General features: G+C 41.5%; 1 protein-coding gene across 2 annotated transcripts in view; it reads right to left on the minus strand.

Moving 5' to 3' along the window:
- Positions 1 to 14,806, minus strand: part of ches1 (checkpoint suppressor 1) — a 77,047-nt gene that overhangs the window by 44,771 nt on the left and 17,470 nt on the right. Inside the window, exon 1 of one of the 2 annotated variants that reach the window (XM_034700205.1) lies at positions 14,201 to 14,222. The exons of the other annotated variant lie outside the window; for it this stretch is intronic. The gene's annotated coding sequence lies outside the window, so the exon portion shown is untranslated. Of the gene's footprint in view, positions 1 to 14,200; positions 14,223 to 14,806 lie in introns of those variants that run through there. 2 annotated transcript variants of the gene reach the window in all.

A 14,806-nucleotide genomic window follows, 5' to 3' on the forward strand; every position in this document is an offset into this window, starting at 1 on the left:
ATTATTATACACGGCTGCAAAGCCTGAATGATAAGTGGCTGAAAAATCTTAGTGTTTAAATGAATTCATCTCAGGTTTTCAGGTTTCAACACCTCAAATGTGAACGTTTCCTCCTTTATTGGTGTTTCAAATAATCTTACTTCATTTAAACTATTACACCAAGTACAAGAGGTAGCCTAAATTCAGACCTTAGGTCCACTTCTGCCTTTTAACCACACTGCAGGGTCTCCAACAGAGATCAGCCTGCTCATTTGTCATGAACGTATTATATCTAAACACATATAGTCCTAGCTTCAAAGTTAAAAAGTTAAACATGTTTGTTGATGACGTTGTTTCTTGTCAAAACTAAGAGATGTAACCACTTTAATACCTGTCTTCTGTATACTGTGTCAAGCTGTTACTAAGTAGCAGCTAGCTTAACGGAGTCTCCACTTGTTGCCCGTCAACATTAGAGGACCAAACCTGAGTGAATGTCCAAGAAATGATCTCATACACAATCTCCTTTAAGACAAACTCATTCACTTTCTCTCTAGTCTTAGAATGAAACAGATAGAATAAAACATGGTGATTAGTGAGCTTTGGATACCCCAGTAGGCTATCTATTCGACTATTATTCACATCTTCATCCCCCATCATCAACTGTAAGTCCAATCATACAACCATATTTTTAATTTTGTCACTCCTTAAGGACTCGAGTCCTTCTGACAGGACACGTCCAGTCTACACTTACGTGCACAACTTAGACGTGCATTGCAGGTGTGAACACTAAAAGTAAAGACTCTTTGTGACACCTGTCCCATCAACAGTCCAGAAAAAGGTGGCAACTCCGGCTGAAACTTGGTGTGCCAGACTAATATTTTTGGGGTTCGCTGTAGTGGAGAAAAACACAACACAACCATTTTGATTGAGAATCTCAAGAGTCATCATGCCATACAATCAAACAAAAACAGAAACCTGAACGCCTCAGTGCATGTATTGCTGTAACGTAAGCTGTGTAGCAAAGACGTGAGAAAGTTCTCAGGGATATAAAAGCTGTAGAATATTTAAAATGAAAGTTGTTAATGTAGAAGACAGGAAAGGTAAAATATATTGATTTTAAGTGTGTGTGCACACATATCCTGACCCCTCCTGCCTATGTCAGTGCCCCAGTTTGGACACCCTAGTCTAAAAAGACTGGACCACCCCTGTGTCCGTCATACCACCTGAAACATGTATGCTGTCACCACTCTCTCTCACTTTCCATGATTGATCTATCTAAAGGTCTGCCTGATATCACTTTAACACAGTCCCCTAAACACATAGATACAAACTCTTCACGCACAGCGGTCGGTTCTCTGTGTGTCATGTGACTGTAGAGTATAAACGTGAACACATTGCTACTACTACTGTCATTCATTTCCTGTCAAAGCTTGATTTAGCAAGACAGATTTAAAACAGTTGATTGCAAGAAAGTAAGACAGGTGTGTGTTCATATGTGAAGTTCATGAGGTAACATGTTGCTCCTGCAGTGCTCTCGCCTCCTAAAGTGTCTCAACTTCTCAATGCAGGTGCCAGAGCTGCTGTTAGAGGGCTTGACACCATGAGGTTTAAATAGAAGGGGGTTTAATTTGAAATCAGAAAGCAATCTTAAAGATCCCAAAAAATAAAAAGTGAAATTATTATATTGAAAATTTTAATTGTTTCTGAGTACATAAAAAAACGTGCATTTATCTGGTATAAATTCCTGTATGCTTTATCAAAATATTGCAGAAATTAAAAATATCATGATATAATTTTTTTGTCCAGTATCATGCAGCTCTAAGTCCCAGTCTTATCCATACATTGGGGAATGCAGATAGTTAATTTCATACTGATATAGGATTGTGTCAGATCAGGTTTGAAAAGTCGCATGAGAGCATGCCTAGTCATAAAACCCTCAGCTGGAAAATGAACGTAACACCTGAAATTTGAACTTGTGAGTTTCAGCCCTCACGTTTAGACATGAACTTTAAATAAACAACTGAGCAGAGTATCAAGACCATGTGATACAGATGAGAGCTGTCAAAAAGCAGAGGAGAGGAGACCTTGAGTTTGAACTCTTTTTGTCATTTCTATTTTCCATGTCATGGAACAATTTTGTAACTTTAACAAAAAAGCCGCATCAGTAAATTTAACAAAATGAAAAATGACAGCTGAGCTCAAAGGGTATCTGATTAAGGTCAGTAAAAGACGCCCTGCAGTTATTCTGTGTGGCAACGATTCGAGATTTCCTACGTCTTTGTTTTTAAGAAGTCCACTCTTGAGGTCAACTACATTAAACTGGTGTACATTATTTCCAAATATATTCAAGATTGCCGGTGTAAGTCTGAGCTCTGTGTGTTTCTACAACAAGGACTCAATTTCCCACTGTATGCCTGACAATATATTGACTCTTTTGTCAATGTGCTGCTTGGCTCCAACCGTATTGAGCCTCAGCTAACAATAGTGCACTGTAAGAGCAAACATTTGCAGATCAATTTATCAATTCACTTTGGAGTAGTCTGCGAAAAAAAAAAAAAACAATGAGAGAGGAAACATGGCCCGATGATGCAAACAAGTCATCACATTTTCAAGAACTGTAGTGCGTGTAGCTTTGTAAGGTTTTAAAGGTGATCAAATGTTCAGTATGAGACAAAACAAGGAGAATATGTTCATTTTAAAGACTGACCTCCATAAAACCCAGCTGACCTCCGAACTCTCTGAGGCTTTGGTATCTGGAGTCAGAGGCCAGCCGTGTATACACAGAGAGGAGAAAGGTTAACAAACTCCTCTGAGAGTGCTGTAAGCTAATTCATTCGCCTTAATTGACAGCATAATCATCTAACACTGCATTCAAGCTCTCGCTGATACTCGTCTAAATCACATGCCACATTTACGTAATCCTCTGTAGATCTGTTCTCCCTGTTGGAGGCTTTTTCTGTCTGACTTGCTGGCACTCAGTGTGCCGAAACCAGAGGAAACATTTCAATAATGTACCTCATTCCTGCGTCTCGTAATGGAGTCTGCTGCAATATTAGCCAAGCCGACTTTCAGAGAAATCCCCCAGTCATCAAGTAACAGAACCCCCAAAACCACATCAGTGCAGAAATATTAAAATAAAACCAAGAAAGGCTTATGACATGCTGTCAGCAGCGCATTTATGCTCTGCGCTGGGCCTCAGCGGACTGAAGCGACTATTACAACTTTGTCAGTTTGATCGCAGCTCATGACACACGTTGCATGTCACATCCTCCTGCTCTCGTTTGCCTGTCACTTTTCACTATACAGCCCAATAAAGCCTGTGCCATGGAAATAATCCACCCTACCCCAGGAAGGAGTAGTAATAGTAGTGCAGGAGATAGTGGCGAAGAATGGAAGAGAAGCTGGTAGGAGTTATTACTTTGCAGAGGGGCGAGCTGAACCTTGTGGCTCCTCTGGCCACAGTGATAAAGCAGAGAGTCAGATGCACCGAGGCAAAACTAATCTGGAGTTTTGATGACAAAAGGACGACCTTTATCCCTCCTACACATATGCTGGATGGATGGGGAAAAGGGAGATCAACAGAGAGGGGGAGAAAATGAGAACTCTCTCAGAGACTGGGAAATAATAACTTCTGCTACATATATGTCAACACTGGTTGAAGGAAGCCTTGTGATGTTCTCTGTTTTCAGCCCATGAAATCGCTCTCCCCTCGGTTTCTGCATTTCCTGCTTCTCCCCAATGACAAATATCAGGGATCCAGAGGGCTTTGAGGAAGCAGAGCAGGACCAATCACATCCTATAAGGTCTGACTGTGTCTTCCTTTTATGTCATCCACAGCAGCAAAGAGTTATGGGTTGAAGGTCAGGGGTCAGGGTGTCCCAGAGGACTGCTCCTGACCCTGGTGGTCCTGGCTGCTGCTCTCGGCTGCCTGACGACTCATACAGTCGCACACATGCACACACAAACATACACACACAGGCCTTTTTTTTTTTTTCCTCTCCCTCTGAGGACTGATTTTGTCCCTGCAGAGGATGGCGATTCACCAGAGGAACACAAGAGAGAGAGTTTATACTTGAAAAGCTGACAGTCAAATATATTGGTAGAAGTCTTGTTCGGAATACTCTCTTATATCTGTAGAGGATTTAATAATATAGCTGTAAAATGATTAGATGTTTAACAGAATGTGCAAATCCTCTATTTTTTCACCTGAGATGTGCAAACTTCTTCCACCTCAGGAGGAGTACCTCTTTTTGCAATATCAATTACATATTGATCAACTAGAAATCATTTGGCCTAATGACAGCATGAGAAAATACTTAGGACAATGAATCCTCTGGGGACTATGACTGTAAAACATTATACGCAAATTAATCTACGGCATGTTGTGAAACATTTTACAGTTATGTACAGCTTTGAGCTGAAGGAAGCACAGAAGAAGAATCACAAAAGTCAGACAGGCTCATCGTCTGGGCACCATGACTGTACAAAATCAGTTCATTAGCCTTGTTGTTCATATATTTTACTTAGAGATGCATGGTGTAGGCCGGTTATCAGCGGATAATAGGAATAATTTGTTGTTTTTTATTATTTAGATACAATTCTGACTTCAATTTAAGCATTAACAAGCCTTTACATTCTGACACAGCAGGTGGCAGTATGTGCTCCGCTCTAATATACACAGACGAAGAGCAGCAAGAAGCGAAGCTGCAGCAAGAGTAAAAATGGTGTCACCAGTGTGGATGTTTTTCACAGCTTCAGAGGAGGTTAGCACCATCGCAGTTTGCAACACAGGTGCTGCAAACTTTAACGCAACAAAGGTTACCTATGGTGAGTGCATATTCAACAGGCATTTAAAAGCTACAGAAAGATTACCAGAGACAAACCAAAGCTTAAACATCTGAAGACAAAAATCAGTGAATTTAATGCCCTTGATGATGCACCTTTGTCTGAGGTAAGTACCAAAGATTCCACTGACAAATGGCACATTTGGAACCCAGTGACAGTCTCCTGAGATGTTGCTGCTTTACAGACATATTTCCACCTGCCCTTTATGATGGCATCTCTGTCTGATCGACAACATCAGTGGCACAAGTTTCAGCACAGACATATTGACTTCTGACTTCAGTCCAGAGAGTAAGCTTAGGTTAACTGTCCAGTGGCTGGATGAAGCCTTTTAACATGACTTTTATTCTCTATAGAGGGGTGCACTCAACGATATCAAATGCTGCTGAAGAGTCGGAACTTTTCTTTGTTTCATGAATGTTAACAATAGTGATTTCAGTTAGCATCCAAAATAATAACATCTGTACATCTCTGCTCACTACTCCTTAGCCTGTCTTACATCTGATTTGCATTATGCTACACATACAAAAAAAAATACAAAAAGGTACAAAAATATTGGTAATCATTTCAGTATCAGCTCAATAAAAACCACATCAAGCATCTCGTACTTCAGGTTAAAACGGTCTATCATGGTGGAAATATATTTTAAGTACAAGGCTCAAAGTCCCTGTAATGAATTCTCTGGGAATGTCGTGATTGTTTGTTCAAAGTGAATGTTTAATATTGATCACACTCATCTGAGATATTTCAGTCCGGACCAAAGTTGTGATCCCACATTATTATCTCTTCAAGCCATGGCTTGGTTCCAGCAACTGAAGAAAAAGGATTGGCAGCTTTCCACTCCTTGCCATTGTAAATTGAAAATCTTAAGTTGATCAGACAAAACAAACAATCTGCTATGTCACTTTTGGCACTGGGAAATTAAAAATAGCACTTTTTTCTTCAGTATTTATCAAGTTTTAGAGCCTGAAAGATTTCCTTGGTCAATCAGGAAATAACTCAGAGACTAACTGATAATAAAAATAGCTGTCAGTTTCAGCTCTCTTATTAGAAATAATGCCCAATGGGCAGAATCAAGCACAGCTGTAATGTATATGGTAAAGAAATGTAATTATTATGAATGGTCAAGGCCAAAAAGTCAGGCCAAAACCCTGTTTCCATCCATAACACCATAAATTTAAGTTCACAGCCTGTCCTGCTAAAGCATTAAACATGACCTGCTCCATCTATTGGCAAACCAACTAAGCAGATAACAAGCGTATAACACACAGTGTATTTAGGGACCTGAGCCCCAGAACTTTCAAACTGAAAAATGATAGCAGAGAACACATGCTGTAAGAGCAGTACTGCACCACTTCACTATTAAAAGAAGTACACACAGTACATGAGAGGCAAAAAAAACCTCAGAAAGGACATGAGGAGTAATCTGCGGTGCATGGAAATCAAATATTGCCAGTGAATAATTCAAGACAACACACACACACACACACACACACACACGGACACACACACGGACACGCGTCCTCCAAAGTAGGCTAACCAACAAAGCAAACAGACATTTGCATCAGGCAAACACAGAGTAAGTTTGGTATGATTCATCAGCAGCCAGTGATCATGAAGTCATGCTCAGCCTTGCTCTCTGAGGATGGCCAACAATCAGATTCAAACACACACACGTGTGTGCACACATATGAAGGCAAGCTGAGGTTACAAATGTGGACACTTGAAGGTGATGTGTACTTGTGTGTGTGTCTGTGTGTGTGCCTGAAGGTCCTTTAGTGGAACACAGGGATAATATGTGTGTGTGTGGTGGACTGACTGCAACAGTCAGGTCAAGCTTAAAAAAAGCCTGTGCTCCAGGCTCCAGACTTCACGGCAATGACCATGACACACTGACGAACCCACGTGCAACCACACGTTTGTGCACGCTCACTCTGTTCCCTGCTTGCTCGGATGCTCATTCAGCCTGTTCAATCTTTTTCTCTGTTACTGTGTTCAGGTCAGGTGGATGATGTGCTCTCCTGAGACGGCATGTAACATGTGTGTTAAAAAATAACCACGACTAAAAGACTACATGGAGGGTTGGTTTCTGTTTTGGACCTGGTTCCAAATGACTAAATCATCCAGATTTAATTAGCTGAGGGACCAAAGATTGTATTTGTTGTTTCTGTTTATGTTTCCTTGCTCTATTTTTAATAGTAAAGAGCAACTTATGTAACAAACATGCAAGTCCCAGGCTTCTCATTTTTCCTTGGTTCTAAACATTGCTCCTACTAGTTAAAATGACAAATGCTAAAAGGCCCAAACTTTTTTGTCTTGTGAATGTGTTCTTGCTCTTAAGATCATTTGCAAGGTAAAGGAACAGAGCTGGCTAGAATCATCTGATTGTTGAAGGTGGACTGTGTTCTTGAAGTGGGACCGGATCAACACAGTCATGAGTCCTTCTCATTCAGCTGACTGCAGCATGTCAGATTCAAATGTCATTTTTTTCTTGCTTATTTCAAGATCCTGAATTGAAAAGAAGAAATCCAAAATTTGGGGAAATATTATGCTCATTCAATTCCTCTCGGTGTAGAGCTGCAGCCAGTAAAATGAGGCACTTCAACTCACTCTTCTGTCAATGAAGGCAAAAAGACTGAAAAAACAAAATAAACCATGTATTCCATCTTCTTAGTTTTGTCCAATTACAACGAGAAAGATAACATGGTGTCTTAATCCTTTCTCTGTTATTGTTGGTGCAGAATGCAACATACTGTGTAATACTGGGCTTTAAAAGTGGAAGTTTATAACTACTGGACTTTGAGCTCTAGAGAGAGCCAGACTACCTGTTCACACTTTGTTTCAGTCTCTGCTAAACTTTGCTAATCTAACCACCTCTTCTCTCCTCCTCCATATCTGACAGCTATCACAGATTGTTAAATTGATTTAACTCTTGGGCAGAGAGTAAAATGTCCAAATTGTAAGATTTGTCCTTTAGCCAACTCTTTTAAGGAGCTCTCATGTTGGTTAAGTTGCATGTGTCTTTTTGTTAAAACATCCATGCATGACATTAAAATAGTTGTCTGTATGAGTGGTAATGAAGCACCACTGAAGAATAAAGCAGTTCTTCAACAGAGCGGTGAGTACAAACAGAAAAGAAGAATATGGGGAACAAGCTAGAAAACCTTTGTCTGTCTGGAGAAGCATTAAAAAACTCAGCAGCACAAACACAGCTCAGTAGTCCGCCACTGATGTCATTATCCTCTTACTCGCGCATGGCTATACACATGTGCAATGGGGCTGTGACATTACAGCTTTCAAAGGACCTGCGTATCTTTGTTTACATGGTGACTGAAGAAGCTGCGCTTTCAAAAACTGTCCACTCTGGAACTCATTTCCATTCGCATTTGCAGTTGCTCTTAATGCTGCTGCCATGTTTAGTAGCGGCCTAAATGCGAAGACAGTTAAATGGTTTCCGTGTATGGGGCACTGGTGGGTTAGCGGTCTAAGCAACCCACACACAGAGGCTATAGTACTCGTCGCAGAGGTCGCAAGTTCAATTCCCAGCCGTGACCATTTACTGCGTGACTTTCCCCTCTCTCTACTCCCAACGTTTCCTGTCTCTCTTTAGCTCTCCTATCAATAAAGCCAAAAAAGCCAAAGAATCTAACTTAAACAAAAATAAAAGTTTCTGTGTAAACAGGGCTAAAATGTTCTAAAGTAGTTTGTTCACACACGTACTTCATTGCGTAAAAAAGTTTCTTCTTGGTGAGGGGTTTGGGGGGAGGGAGATCAGTCTCAGGAGGCAAGACATGGTATCAAAATAACAATGAGGAAAACGGTCCCGTCGTGAAAATGATTCTCCTTTTTCAACCTCTAATGTTTGTATTCAAACTGTTACATGCTGCTCTACCTGGTTTGGTCGCATGATCTAAATATCAACATCTCACCCTCTTGCTTGCGGTGAATTGCCCAGATATTTCCTCCTGCTTACTCACGCCGACTTCACAGAAAATGTGACGGGGGTCTGGCAGCAAAACTTTCAAGTCGGAGTGAAAATTTTAGCTGCTTCTGTTCACACATGCAGCTCACCATGAACGTTTTGTGCATGTGTGGAGTCAGCTCAAGCTAAAACATGTCACCAGCCAAAAGTTGAACCAAGAAAATCAAATGTTTTTATAATGCTTCAGATATAAATAAAGATTAAATCTTAAAGGTTCAGATCTGATCAGATGTTCCTCCATCATTAATGCCAACCAGAGGAGTACAACTGACATTCCTTCACTCACTCTGTTACCACCTTTCCTCCTCTCCTCCCTCTCTCCCTCTAAGGCCCTCCTGTCTTTCCTCTCTGACAGTGAGCAGGTCCCTGCTGGCCCTCTGTGTTCTTTTATAATATTGTGGGAAAGGAGAGAGAGAGAGAGAGAGAGAGAGAGAGAGAGAGAGAGAGAGAGAGAGAGAGAGAGAGAGAGAGAGAGAGAGAGAGAGAAAGAGGGAGAAAGGGGGAGACTGCCAGGAACACTACACAATATCAAAGCGTCTAGTGAACAGCCAACAGGGCTTTGATAGCAGGCACGGAGGGGTGTGGGTCAGAGAACGTAAGGAGAAAGGCTGGGTGAACTCTTTAAAGCGGGGTGATCTGTCGGGATCCCCACATTGAGGGGAGGGTGAAGCTTTGAGGTGGTGAGTGGTTTTTAGCTGGATGTCCCGCAGTCAAAAAACGAGGGAAAAAATAATCGTGCCCTCCTCTCTGTGTCTGTCTGTGCCTCTTCTTCTCTTTCCCCCTCTGGCTTTTCCACTTATCTTTAACAAACAGCAGCTCAGGCTCTCAGCCACTGGCCCACAGTTTGTCCCGACAACAAAAAACCATGGCAACAACCACTGGAAGAGCCTGTCCAGTTCCAAAGGTCCGCCCTCTCTGGCTCCTCTGACTTGCTCTGCTCTTTGAGCCCTCTGCAAATTTGGCTGGAATGGGAGATTGGAATCAATAAGCAAATGAGCTCCAACTTTGTGATAGGGCACGGCCACATGCAGGATGGAGAGAGCATATCAGGATTGAAGAGTTTGTTACGATACCTATGACAGATTAAGTTGAGTCAAGTGAAAGAAAAATGTCTTCTTGTAAGAAGAGAAAGAGGAATTTGAAGAAAGTGAAGGACAAAGGAGTGAGGCAGCAGTTTGTCAGGAGCCTATACAGTCCTCTCCGGCCTGCCTTTGCTGACGATACTTACAACGCTTCTGCTGATGATACAACTCTGCTTACATCCCTCACTCCTCCCTCCCACTCCAACAAGCTGTTCTTAACACTGCACAAGATACCTTATGTCAACTGAAACGTGCTCTGGATGCTGACAAAACAAAAATTCTGCCTCTTTATGAACTCACACAGAGGCCAAAAAGAGGAGAAGTGATATGAAGAATCATTCAAGGTTGAAAATTCCAAAAGCCTTTACCTTCATAAGGTATGTTAAGTTATAGAATAAATATGTTGAGGATAAAATGAATTACCAAATTAAAATAAAATGAGGAGGTCTTCAGTTATTCTAATTATTTACTCATTTTATGTTATCTGAGTGTTTGTTCAATAACATGACAGAATATTTGGGTCACCTTATAGAAGAAAAGTCTTTTCAAGATTTAAGTCTTAAATCTATGAGAATAAACTCGTAAATTATTCTAGTCATAAATTTACTAGAACAAGTTGTGAATTTATGAGAATAAATTAAAAATTTTAGTCGATGGTTTAAAGAGGGGTAGGCTAATTGAAGCTGCTGTTTGTCCTCAGCTGTTGAGTTTAACTTCAAAAGATGATCCACGTTCTTTATTTAAATGCAGGCTCATTCTCTTAATCACCCTGTATGTTGTTTAAGCCTACATATATTAACCGTGACGTTTCACTACGACTTATTTTACATGAATCTACAACTTTGCCCTGAGATTACGGCTTTATTCCCATACATTTTCAACTATGATCATGTCAATTTATGTGGTATTTAAAAGTATAATTTCTGTGACCCTGGGGCCTCTGCCTGGTACTGGTCTCAAACAAGCGGCAACCTCCTTCAGCATTACCAATATGGCTCCCGCCGTCGATTAGCTTTAGAACGGCGCTCAGCAACAGATGGGTATCGTCACGGATACTACGTCTATTATTTATACAGTCTATGGTCTCAAAACATCATCAAAAATATTTTGACATTTTGGTAAACAGCATTTTGCTAATCTATAATTGCATTGTTGTGAACTTTGGTACAGATGTTCACGGTCTCCTACGGATGAATCCTACTGACCTTGAAAATGGTGGCACAGACTGTGATATCGCACTAGAATGAGCTCTGAATTTCAATCATTTGAAATATTTAGATTTCTGACAGGTTGAGTCTGAAACATATGTCTTCCCTTCAGCTTCAGATGTACATTTTATGTTAATTAGCAAATATTAGCATATGACCCCGGTAAGGTAAACACAGTGAACGTGTTAATCCTATATGTGCTACACATTAATGCTTTCATGCTGAGCATGTTAGCATGCTGTCATTAATAATTAGCTCAAAGCACCACAATGCTTCACAAAGCCACAAGGATGGCGGCAGAGTCGTGTTTGACATTTCTGACATTGACATGTATGACAGTTTTGCCTTTATGTGGCAGTGTGACAGCCATGAAGAGGGGGAGGGGAATGGAGGAGGTGAAGACATGCAAATGTAAGATTGTGGTTACATGGTTTGTGTTGTGGAAATCCTCAGACTCAGATCTAATCATCATTGGAGGAAGATGCTCAGAGGATGTCCATGTATGACGCAAAATTATTTATTGAAGATTTTTGTTCTCTCAACTCTTGAGGTTCTCCTCATGTGATTTCTCTCACTAGAGACTGCTAACGCTTCCACTGCTGATAGCACATAATACCTTACTCTGACATAAACTCTGAGTACGTGCAAAAGTTCAAGTTTCCATCAGGAAGATACCTCCATGACAAAAGCATAATTTATCAACACATCACGTGTATCTGTTCTATTTGTGACTATGGTCTTCTTTTCAAACAGAGCTTCAATCCTTACTAAGAGAAGTCAGTCCGAACAGCTGGGTTTGTGTAAGAGCAAAACACCCAAGATATCGGCTCAGGCTGTCCTTGCAACTGATGAGGATTTTCAGAAAACACTAAACCTCTGTGACCCTGAATCCACAATTTGCTGGGTCACGTCTCGGCTGTTTTCTGTTCTGGCTGTCCCAACTGGTGCCTTATGATTTCCAGGGAAGAGTATACTGAATGCTACTGACAAAAGTATCAGCCAGGTGAAACAACGTTGCACAAAAAGACAAAAAGATCATCTGACATGTTGTTTTGTCCTTGTTTAAGCCTCAGTAATATAATCCAGCTTCAGATTTTTTCTTAGCCTTTTTGCCTGTAATGAAAAAAGAGGGGAGGGGAGATTTTTGAAGAAGATGGAGTGATGATGACGTGCACATAATGGCCGGAGGTTGAAAGTTGATACAACGACCAGTGAAACGAATTTGCTTCTCTTCCTGAAGTACCTACTTTTATGACCAAAATGAACCAGCTCCCAAATATTTCAGCTTAAGACATCAACCTCTCACGGGAATCTTCCCATCAGAGTTTGAAAAATTCAACAACAGCCCCTATGATTTGCGATTCACCAGCCTGGCCTAACCTTGCACTGTAGAACCCAGGGTCACACAGGGTCTGCGTACTTAATAACCTCCATACGAGTGAACTGGTATGAGTCTCAGTCCAATCGTGCCGCTCAATTTTGATTTGATTCCCCGAGTTCTTTAAATGTTCAGAGTGGACTTGGAAGTTCACTGGAAAATGATGTGCATCCCACTTAAATGAACAGTGAAAGATAAAGTAAGTTTGACAAAAATAAACCTCTGCAGGAGACGCGCTGTGATGTATCGCCTATCTCCAACAACTTTCAAATTTGATTTTGTTGCCATCGAATTTGAAAGGGAAAAATTGCAGCTTGGTGAGAGGGGAGCTTGTGCGAAGGAACACGCAGACTAAAATGATTTTCCCCTTAGCCGAGGCAGAATGATTGCTCCTATCTCCTATTGCCATGCCAGCACTTGATTAAGTTGTTTTGTACCCACATGCATCACCTCCTTCTTGTCTTAGCTGCTGTAGCGCTGAGCTGTATTACCGACTGTACCTCTGTCTCTCATCAGTGTTACCTCGTAAGCTGGAGCTGACAGCCACCCCGTCCACTGCTCGGCTTATTCCCCACTACTGTTTTATAAATAAGTATATGTAAGTCCAATCTGGGTCTACTAATTCTCTGTTTTCTTACATTACTAAAAATAAAGTAGGTGGAAAATGACTGTTCGCGGTCTCAGGATTTGTTTCTGTTATCTGTCCCTGGGGTCAGAGCTGAACGAGGCAAAAGTGCCTCTCTGTGCTCAGCTCCCTCTTCACAGAGCCGGCTGCTAACTGATACCAAGCTGAAGGCTCTCTCGCTGAGTTTTTACACAGTTAATGAAGGTTCTTGTGGCAGATTCAATAAGAAGCTGTCTTTACTTTGTTTAGTGGAGATTTAAATAGGTTTGGCAGTGCGCCTGCTGGTTTGACGCTGAAGTGTTGCCTATTGGAGTGCTTATAAAGCAAGATCTCAGCTCTGTGGCTTTGATTTTATTTCGCTTTTGTGTGTTTTTTCTCTCTCTGTCTAAGGCTTTCATGTTTGTCTGGATGCTGCGTCTTGGCTGGAATCCCTTGATGGAGGAGATTTGTAATCTGCGGGGCTGCCCAGTTTCAATAAAGGTTAAATAACATTTGGACAGAAGCTGGTCTTTAGATTAACCCTTAACTGTGCTGCTTCCCAGCCTGTCCACATCCAGTAGGACTCATCCTAGAAAATTCAAATAAGATTCCTGCTTTCCTCTCACACCATCGCCCTTGCATTCTGCAGACGAAAAAAAAGAAAAAAGATGCCCGCAAGTGTAAATGACAAGAGTGGACAAGCAAGAAAGACAGAGTGAGGGGGAGTAAAAGAGAGAGAGGGTAGTTATATCCTACGGTCATTAGCAGCATTTCAAAGTCACCCCGTCTTTCAGCGTATGCTGTTTGACAGCCCCTGCCAACAGAATTAGGGTTGAGGGATGATGGTGCCGTGATTAGATGTGTAACTCAGGGGAAAGACAGGACCTGATCCATGGTTACAGTACACTCACACTCACAAACATAAATGCAGTAGAAAGAAGAGGATAATAAAGAAAAGAAACGGGGTGAGAGATAAACTTGGTCAGCCGTTGATTAGATAGCACTGAAACTCTCTATTCCAGTGTACTGGCCCGATGCTGGTCGGCCTGATAAACACCACAGGCTCCCCCGACTCCCTCTACGAGTGAATTGAATTCCCAAATTACCAGGCTTAAGATAACATACCTGGCTAAATTGCCGCTCTTTATAAGTCTCAAATCTCCTTGTAGATATTCATCAAAGGCCGTTTCACTCCTGATGTGGCGAACACTGGAGATGGGGAACAGAAGAACAACACACAATGCGGTTCGTATTAAGGCCTCTGATCTTCTATCTCGAGTCCCTCGTTTTCCGCTACATTCCTTTAGCCAGGGGTGATGTGGGGGGAAGAAGAAGAGGGGGGGGGGGGGTCTAGCATCCTCTCTGCCAGCACAAAATATGAAGTAGGGCTTTCTTGTTAGCTTTAGATTTCTAGAGGAAAGTCAAGGGCAACAGATACTTCATCTGCCTCGACTTCTTCAGCCTTATGCTACAGCGTAACATGATCTAACCTGTCTCAGAGCTTCAATGCAACACTTGTACATCCTTTTACCTTGAAGAGGTTACTTCAAACCTCTTGTTGTGTACTCAGAGTTCATCTTACAGCTCCTTCTCTCATTCCTTCCTGACACTGACTCTGGAGCGCAGTCTGAAGTTTCCATCTGCTCAGTGCCAAATGAGTGTTGGTGATAGGAGTGTTTGTTGGATAAACTGAGAAGGGTCCATCTGTTGGCTGCAAACAAACTCAAAGAC

The sequence above is a fragment of the Notolabrus celidotus genome, chromosome 13 (genome assembly GCF_009762535.1).
Source record: "Notolabrus celidotus isolate fNotCel1 chromosome 13, fNotCel1.pri, whole genome shotgun sequence".
NCBI classification, from domain to species: domain Eukaryota; kingdom Metazoa; phylum Chordata; class Actinopteri; order Labriformes; family Labridae; genus Notolabrus; species Notolabrus celidotus.